The sequence below is a fragment of the Mya arenaria genome, chromosome 7 (assembly GCF_026914265.1).
Source record: "Mya arenaria isolate MELC-2E11 chromosome 7, ASM2691426v1".
NCBI classification, from domain to species: domain Eukaryota; kingdom Metazoa; phylum Mollusca; class Bivalvia; order Myida; family Myidae; genus Mya; species Mya arenaria.
The window spans coordinates 10,448,257-10,458,590 of record NC_069128.1 but is presented as its reverse complement, the minus strand read 5'-3'; the positions used below and the strand labels follow the sequence as shown (position 1 = coordinate 10,458,590).

Below are 10,334 nucleotides of genomic sequence, written 5' to 3'. Positions count from 1 at the left end.
ACACAAAGTGTCACAATTCCAACGCTGATACCTCTGTGGAATGTGACAATTCGCCATAAGACCGTCTGTCTAAAAACACCATTTAAGCCAGTATGGTTTTGCATACGTATTCAATATAAGATTAATAATAGTTTTTTTCATCCTTACCTGATTTGAATATAAATTACTGAATTTCATAAAATGTATAACTTTCTTTCCATGTGTTTGTTTATTTATTATTAAATTGTAGTTAATAAGAAAATGTACTGTATAATAGTTAAATAAGGTAAAAATATCTGTTCTCTTCTGTTCATAAATCATTATCCATCATTATCCATCTTAAAAGGCATCTCCAGAGAAGATTACTTCAAAGCCAGGAAAGAGTTAACCACAGTACAGTTCGTCTGCAAGCCCTGTAATGTTACGAGGGACGGTTTGGTACCTATTGATGTAAGTATAAAATAAAATAACGTCACTATTTATATATATTAATAGTATGAATTTATAAGGTTGAACAGAATATATATATTATTTGTGTTCGTATGCCTTTGTTATTTATTTTCAGTCACCAGTACGCGATGTTCCTGCAGCAAGGCGAGTCGATGAAGCAGGTTCCACTGCTATACGTGCTAATGTCGAAGCGCAGGAAGCAGGATTATGTAGCTGTAAGTAAATCGGATAATAAATGCAATGGACATGTCATTATACATATCATTAGCAACATAGTTGTGTATAATATTTAAAGATTATTTAAAAAAAAATAAGTTTAAACATTTCTTCTTCAACTCTATTTCGTTTTATAAAAATATCTCGTGAATAAATCTTTACATGTTTTCAAGTGTACAGATATTTTCTTTAAATCTATTTTTATCTATACCTTTGTATGCATGTATACAGTATAGCTTTGTCTAATAAAATAAAAAAATGAAATGACATGTTTTTTACTTATATTTAGAAATAAAAAATAAAATAAAAATAAGGGCCGAAACGTCTCGGTAATCAGGGGCCGAAACGTCTACGTCATGGGGCCGATTTGGTAAGGGGCCGAAAAGGTAACCGTTTGAGCTAGGAGCCGATTTGGTAAGGGGCCGATTTGTCTGGTAGCCTACTTGGGATCAAGACAAATCGGCCCCTTACCTTACTTTGTTCTATAATATTCTATGGTGGTAGAGTTTGGAAAGTAAAAGGCACACCAATGCCTTCCTATCTTTGTATGATCATCTGTATTTGCTATTAATCCACATGGAATATTCATTTCTGTAGGAAGTTCATTTGCTGCATAAACACCAAGTACAGACTTTCTTAGCAAAGGGAAACAATCTAAACAACACTGAATTTGGGATGTATTCATTCTGTAATTATGTCTCTTTGTGAATTGATTTGAAAAAAGGCAGGAGAGCTACTATGTACAATACAACTTGTTGTATCTGTCAATGATGTCTTAAACTGAACCTCTAAACGCACATTGCCTGTTTTAACAAGAGAAAGAAATGTGTTGTCATCCAAAAAGTTTGGTTCTAACTGAAATGAAAAAAGTGTTGATGATTTGGCAAAGTCCTCTCTATTTATATCCAGTCCTGAGTTTTTGCCCCACTGTCCATTTGTTAGAAACATGTTTGTGTAGGCTCTCATAAAAGATTGCCCTTCAGATGCATCAACATTTAATTTTAATGGGCTACCCCACACTGGAGCACCATCCACATATAAACATATGCTTTGAATGTTACAGTTTAAGAAATGAAATGGATTGGATTTATAATCACCAGATAAAGCCTTTGATTTTACAAATGCCACAACTACTTTGTTTGGTTTTTGTCCTTGAAACAAATTATCCCATGTAAACATTGTACTTCCAGCAGCAAGACTTTGCGATCGACACTCTACTCTGTCAAATGGATATTTAGCTGTGCTGTTTTTCAACAAATCTGCATGGGCTACAATAAGAGCTTGATTGACTCTTACCTTCTTTGCTAGTAAGTAAATGTCTATAATCTTTATTTTATAGTTGGGAGATGCATCCCCTGCTGATAAACAAAATGCTGGAGAGCTTCGGTATAATTTCAATTTGACATCAACTTGATTTAGTAAATAGCGTTTAATAGTAAATAAACTGTGATATATTGGTCCTTGAAGCTCCAGAATCTTGGAGCCTTTAATGTATCCTGATCTTAAAAAGAGACCATTATTACCAGCGCTGGCATCCGTAACAGCTGCTCCAGTACTGTCATTATCATCTTTAATATATAATTGAGATAATAATTGTGAATGGGTAGCAGCATGACCGCTGTGTAACAAAGTCTGAATCATTGCATTATATGGATTGTAATTTGAAGAAATTACAGCTTTGTTTTGTAATGAGACTTCAGTGGCTGAATATAATGCTTGTAAGAATAAATTTACAGGTCCCACTTTAACACTTGTAATATCACTACCATCTTGATTTGTAACTTTTAATTTCACACATAATTGTGTTCCTCGAAGATCGAGATAGTCCATTGAATTTTGTCCACTTATTTGGAACTCGATAGGAGTATCATCTGACACTTGTGATAAAGGTCGAATTTCTTGGTAATGCACATCACTGACAGCAACTTGTGTAGGTGGTAAATCAAATAATAATAGTTCATTTGGAACACCCTCAGAAAATCCATCTTGTAAAAAGTATGACGTTTTTCTTTCCACTTTTGTAGCACCTTTTTTAAAGTTTTTTTTCTGTAGTTTTTGATGTCTTTTTCACGGATTTTGGTGCCTTTTTCAAGTTTTATTCCTTTTTTAACGTTTATTTTGGTGGTATTTTGATCTATTTTCGCTGTCTTTCTGTGTTGTTTTACCTTTTTGATTGAACCTTAACGTTTGACTGATTGGATGATGTATGCGAAAAAGATGATTCTTCAGGTGTTTTTATACCTTCTCGTTTCAGTTCGCTTTTCGCTTGATTTACAATTTGCTGTGTGGGGGAAGTCACGTTCAATGTCAAGTCACTGCTCTCTGCGGAAGCCTTATGAGGTATGGCAAATCCTTTCCCAACCTGTGATTTATTTTGTTTAAAGTAATTAATCCACTTTTCTGGGTTTGGTACATACAACTTAGAGCGATTCATAATTAGGGTAAAATGAGTAACGTTTGAAGTGAAGTGTGAGGTAGACCGGTGAATCAACAAATATTGCAAAATTGTTGTCTACTGTCTTTATATCAAATTCCATTTCCTGAAACTCTGTTTTATTTAATGGTAAATAAAATGGGGTATCAAACACATAACTCCATTTTTTATCGTAATTTTTTTCTACTCTTCTCAGTAATGCATGTTCACTGCCATTTACAATGCTTTCTTTAGATATATTCGAATAAATAAATATGGTGTCAGTTAAATCCTTCTTTTTAACTTTATAGTCTGTTTGTAAACAGATTTCTTTCAAAGCTACTTTCCAATATCCATCAAAATGAAGTGGTAACTTCAACTGCACTTTAAAGCTATACGGTTTATTATCAATAAAAATATCATTGCTCTCATTGTCTCTCACAAACACATAACGTTCCATTATTATTGTTCTTGAACTTGATCTGCATCAATCCAGCTATCAAATGATTTTGGAAATCATTCCCATCGAACAAAATACTCTAGTTTCCCTTTGACTTTTCTCTTTTTTAAAACTTTATCAACATACCAAAGACTGTCTGCATCTTTATCAACAGGAATTATTTCATTTTGATTCACATAACCTGATATTGGTTCTTTATTCAAGTCTATGATCTTATACAATGGAAAACCTTGTTTGAAAATCTTGCTCTTTATTTTAAAAACTTCTGTAGTATATTGTTGTTGATAAGCTCTTCTAAAGGGATGTTTCGTGTAACTTAATCTAACCAAATCACCAATTTTATATTTAAAGCGAGGAGGCGTTTTGGGGAATTTTTTAGGTTTTAGATACATTTTAATCAAAAGTTGTGTCTCGTTTTTCTTTGTAACATCACTTGGTGCTAATCCATCCAAACTCCGATGAGGGGAATCATTGTAACTATTTACAATATCTTGAAGGTGATCTATATATCTATAATTTCGCTGATATCTTAACATTCTAAATATCATACCGCGAAGGGTACGAATGACTCGCTCTGCATAGTTTGCTTTAGCGGTGCTTTGTGTATTAAACAAGTAAACTCTCTTCTTTTGCATAAACGCTTTTAATTCACGATTGATAAATTCAGAACCTCGGTCCGTTCTTAACTTTTTAAACTAAGAATATCCTTGATTACTGACAATACCGTGTTAGATTTGTTATTAACTAAGGATCGAACGGATAGAAAACGTGAAAATATATCTATAACAATGAGTAGGTATTTAACTCCACCATTGTATTTAGCAATGTTATCAACTGCCATTAAATCCATATCACCCTGATCGTTCATACCCGCCACTTCAACACGTGGTCTTTTATATGTATGTCTCGCCTGACGTTGAATGGCATACGAATCTTGATTGTTGAGCCATTTCTGTATGAAATAAGTAGTAAATACTCTTGGACAGTTTTGGTTTAATATCCTGTGTAACTTTTTTGCACCCAAAAAGCTGCCTGCGTTTTTAGAATCGAAATAATATTGTGATAGGATATGTTCCTTCTGCATTTTATCCATGATTAAACATGATCATCGTTGTAAGTAGTTTATATTATGGGGCACATGGGTTGTTAATTAAACTAAAGCAAGGAAATGAAAACATGTATAGATATAAATACATTTATTTGAAACTAAACATGTATAAAATAAGTCAGCATATGATCACACACGCATATACATACAATGACATACATGTACATCAAGTGAATTAAATATTTATTTGAAACATGCAAAAAGGAAATTCGTGAAGTAATAAATATAACAAGTCATTTTGCGCCACACAGTGCCAGAGTTCTTAATTTCTCATGAATTCTTCTTTTGAAGAAAAAATGCAGTAAAACACATACAACATTGCATAATATGTCCATTTTGTTGTGTTGTGAATATTCTTTTGCTCAACGTGATGGACGAAACAGTCGATCTTCAATGCGATTGATTGTCAACACCATTCTTTTAATTTTTTCACACCACCGCTCGGTTTTCATTATCTGTAGATAGTCATTGCTCTCTAGCAAATGTTTGTGTAAATCAATCATTTCAGAGGGAATGTTTGAAATGTGCACAATTTCTTCCCAACTTTGTAGTATATTTTTTCATTAACTGCGTTTAGCATGTCACTAAAGTAACGTTCTATTTTATGTTCATCATCATCAGGGTCTGTATCCATGATACAATCGTGATCTTTTTGAGATGGGAGATCCATCTGGCAACCATAGCAAAGTTGTCTAGTCACCATACCCATAACCTCACACAATGCCTTCGCATATACAAAGTCAAAGTACGAATTCATTAGCGGGACACTTGTAGAAACTGAAGTATAAATCTCGGTAGTGTCCATAACATTCGTTTTTGAGTCACAATGCTCATTTTCATAAATATCTTCAGATAGTTCACTGCAATCCATGTTAAGTTTTTCTGCTGCGATATGATCACATCAAATGTCGATGAAACACCTAATGTTTGTGTTATGTTGTATGTCTTTTATAGTTTCATATGGTAACGGAAAAATTATAACGAAAAAAAAAATCAAATTTGAATTTTCAGATCATCCGGGGATATCGCCATATTGAAAACCCGCCAGAGGTTCGGTCCACGTCCATGGTGCTCGGGATGAGTCATTGGAGGACGAAGATCGGGTGTCCTTATGCTGCCATGAAATGTCGTTTTTATGATGTCCAATTATGTTCAAAAATAAACAACTTGGAGAATGTGTTATATGTTCTAACAACGACTCGTCTCCTTTCTGCCACTGATGTAATCGCAAACCGCAAGAAAAACACTCTACTGTGTCATTTCTGCCAGTATAATAAAATCCTGCTGAAGATAATTGGAACTTGTTTGGTTCTATTTGAGGTGACCACATGTCGAACGTTTTAAGTCTGTCTTGATAGAATAGCATGCTTGGAGAACTATATTCAAACTCTAATAGTTTTGAAGTTGTCATTTCGACTGTCCGTGTAAGAATGAAGCCAACAACTGAACACTTTCCTTCATATCACAGAGAGTTTCAAAAATATCAAATGGTAATTGAAAACTTTGGTGACCCTTTTTAAATATTATTTCAATGCGTCGCTGTCTCTCTTTCACAACTATGACAAATTTATCACCAAGTGTGCATGTAATTTCCCTTCTTATTGGTGACCAAGAGACATTTTCAAAACCAAAACCTCTCAAATATGTCTGCAACTCGTTAGAAAAACGTATCTGAGCTTGAGCCATTTTTGTATTTTTTAAACACTTCAGACAACTGTTTAAGCACAGACTTACAATATCCAATTTGTTCGGTTTGTTATATACCACTATTGACAATCCAAAAAAAAATATAAAAAAATGTCTTGGACGTTGATTATTCTCGTACTATGGGCTCGTCTTTAAGTCCTGTATATACAGTTAAAAAGGGAATGAATTTACATCTATCCGGATATTCTTCAATCTCTTGATGGCTATTGTACTGATCAATTATGGTTTGAAAATTGGTACTTCTTAATAAATCTGTCATATGTCTATGACTATCTCGCAACCATTCGTATATGAAAATTGCTTCAAAATCGGTGATCCAAGGTAGCATAGTTCCATTCTCATCCCAAAAGGAATCTTTGTCTTGGATTTCAAACAATGGTTAAACATAACCGCTAAGAGCGGAAAATCGCCAAATATGACCGCTAACGCGCGAAATTGCTAAATATGGCCGCTATCGCGGGAAACCGTCAAAAATGGCCGCGAGAGTCCCCTGGCCGTTAACGCGGGAAATCGCCAAACATGGCCGCTAACGCGGGAAATCGCCAAAGATGGCCGCGAGTGTCCCCTGGCTGTTAACGCGGGAAATCGCCAAACATGGCCGCTAACGCGGGAAATCGCCAAAGATGGCCGCGAGAGTCCCCTTTTTACCCTACTGATGTAAAGAGAAGACTGAAAAAATCAATAGGTGTCTCTTCATCCCCTGTTAAATGACCAGGTCCTGTTTCTTCATAAAAAGGTAAATTTTCAACATTCTCCGGCGGGAAACAACGGAACCAGGGAGAAGTCATGTTAGAAAATATTCCTTTACACGTGCAATGACGTATGGATAGTGCTGACGCAGAAGCACGTGTCACGAGAGCGCGAGAGTAGTTGATTAACTCATTAAGTACATTCATCATTAATTAATTACTTGGTTTTATTGGTATTATATTATTAATGTTATAATGTCACAATAACCATTATTATTATTATTATTATTATTATTATTATTATTATTATTATTATTATTATTATTATTATATTATTACTATTATAATTATTATTATTATTATTATTTTACGAAGAGATTCCCGTTTGCGTATTTGTGCTTTATAAGTGCCTAAAATGACGTCGTACAGTATATAAAATTATTCATATTGATATGTAGCATAACATGTAGTTAATATAATATGTATAAAGGTACTTTAAAGCATGACCAAAAATAGTAATAACGAAAAACGCGGGAAACGAAAAACGCGGGAAACGAAATGACGTCGCGTGCGTCTTGGAACGGTTCAGCACGGGCGGATATGACGTAACGGACGATAAACCACTTATATACAGTGACGGTTTCCTTGGTAATTGTTGCCGTCTACCGGTATATGATATTTGCAACTTAAATGACTCAACCAAAATAGGCCCATTATAGGCACGTGGCACTCAATGTAGTATATAAAAATAGGCCCAAAATAGGCCCTTGGCACAGAGATGGTTAACAAAATGCGGTCATACTGTTGACCACAATTTTAGACACTAAATTAATATAAAATATATATTTATAAAACAAGGTTAACAATTATTTTTGAAAACTCCAATCAGATAACATAATAATTATTATAAAATTGTCGAAAATGGGCCACTAAGAAATAAATTGAAAATATGCTGGGACTTCCGGCATATATCTACGGTTGTCAGATATATTATAGCAGTAATCAAATACTCGGAACGATTTACGATTTATCATCAGTCTGACGACATTTTTCAGGCATATACACAGGGAGGTAAACAACAACGACGACAAAATATGCAGCTTTCACCTCCTTGATTGGGACAAAGGAAATGGGCCAACCATTTTTTTAGCAAATAATATTGACAGTTCCCAGAGTTGCCTGCACTTATATGGTAAATACATGTAATTTTGTTACTTTCCACTTGCAAATCCCAGATTGTTATGATGTTTCTATAGGATACCATGCAGTTCACATATACTTAAAACCGTCTATAGTGTACTTTACTTGAAGTACATGTCTGCATTTCATATTTGTTATCTTAAGTATATTATTTCATTTCCAAACACGTTGACTATGATAAAATAGAGGTGTTACGATGATATTTTAAATATTGCATGATCATTATTTTTAAACTTCTTCTGACTCTTGTTTGCTGTTTCATATGTGACACAAACAGATATAGCATGCACACATCCTCTCCTGTGATCTCATTCACTCTTAAAGACTGGCAACTGCTCTGCTTTGAGTATCAACAGCAGTACATTATATCATTACAGGGTTTTGTGTTAAATAATAAAATATCTACCTAATTGTCTGAGGCTATGACAACAGGCACAAAATCATTACAAAGATCCACAAAAGTATGTTTGATTAACTGCGGCATAGTCGCTCACATCACTGAAGATTGATATTCATGCTATAATCCTAAATATACACACACATGATCTACTTGGCTACGCTGAGGCTTATATTTCTAAGTTTGTAATTATTAATACATGTTAGGACAAGTGAGAGGCTATGTGCATATAAATTTGTTTGAACCCCACGTAAGCTCGTAAGCTTGAGTTTTACTGACCGTTCGCAGGCGGTTATCCCATCAGATATTAATAAAGCTATTTTAATGCGTCTGTTTGTGGTGTTTGTACATTTCTTTGTCTCGTTCAGTGTCATGCTTTACCTTATCATGGTTTAAATTGGAATGTTCGACTACTGGGCCCTGTAGTTTTTTATAATTGAAGCTACAGTAAACTTGCATGTCAGACAACAAGTTACGCCTGTGGAAATAGGGTGAAATCGTGCATGCGTTCCAAACCTTTCAGGTTCGAACTGCACTTGCAAAATTAAACGATTTTTACAGATGATCCGGCGCCATGTGCAGATAAAAGAAATTTAATTTTTCTGCGTCCAGAATTATGGCCCCTATTTCGGGTATTGTGAACAGTTATTTTGGTACAAAGTTGAGAGAATTGGCTACATACTTTTATACTTTAAATTTTCTGCGCTCATTTTGAACAGAATTATGGTTATTTGTTATTGTTTTGCTATAATTCTGAAAAGTTTTTTGTGTATAATGAAACACAGTGCCTACATACCAAGAGCACATCATAACAACCTGCTACCTGCGCGTTATTGACTGATAATTAGCATGCTCTCTCATTTTATTTATTTGCACTTTATCTTGGAACAAACGACGTCTGCAATTTTGTAAAATGTTTTGGTAAACAGTAAAGGAGGTTTGATGTATTGATATTTTTGTGAACAAAATAATATACTTTGTTTTGCTCAGAAAGAATATATAGCGCACTATTTTAAGCGATTTTGTTTCACATTCTTTAGACGTCCAACTAGATTATACTATATATCAATATTACGGCATGAAGTTGGAATCTCACATTTTTAGATTATAAGAACCTATAAATTACACTTAATATCACGATTTATGTCGATATTGTAATGTGTATTTATATTTGTCGCGTTATATGAGCCTCATCGGGCTATTTTTGACCTTCGGAGATAATTGTTAAAACTAAATTAATTTTAAATAAAAAATGTCAACAGTAAATATTTTTTATGTATCTTATTTTCTTTCAAACCTTTTTTCTTTTAAAGATTAAAGGACTATCATTGGTGCATTTGTTTTTTTATCGACGTATATGACCACTAGTTTACTCATGTTTCCATAGAACCCATTGATTACTTCCTGACTTCTTTTGACTGCATTCTTAGTCTGTGTTTAAAACGGCAAGATGGTTTGTGAGAACAAAAATGAGCCATATTTTCTTATTTATGCTCCAAAGGATTCCGAATTGAAAAGTTGTAATACTGATGCGTTAATGTTGCACGTCATTTCAACAATATTCGTTCGTTAATACGTGGTGTGCGTGACTTCAAATTTAGTATTAAAAATGCGAAATACATTTTCTCATTTGTAAATGCGTAAAAGTGAGTTCGCATTAACAGCAGAAATGTTTTTATTATTACGTCCTGAATGCCAGTTAATTCAAATACCCA

At 34.0% G+C, this 10,334-nt stretch overlaps 1 long non-coding RNA gene across 1 annotated transcript; it reads left to right on the top strand.

Moving 5' to 3' along the window:
- Window positions 1-1,908: 1,908 nt before the first annotated feature.
- LOC128240766 (uncharacterized) lies at window positions 1,909-5,805 on the top strand. The gene is made up of 3 exons (XR_008262300.1): window positions 1,909-1,952; window positions 2,900-2,985; window positions 5,638-5,805. It is a non-coding gene; the product is annotated as an uncharacterized LOC128240766 (long non-coding RNA).
- The last annotated feature ends 4,529 nt before the right edge of the window (window positions 5,806-10,334 follow it).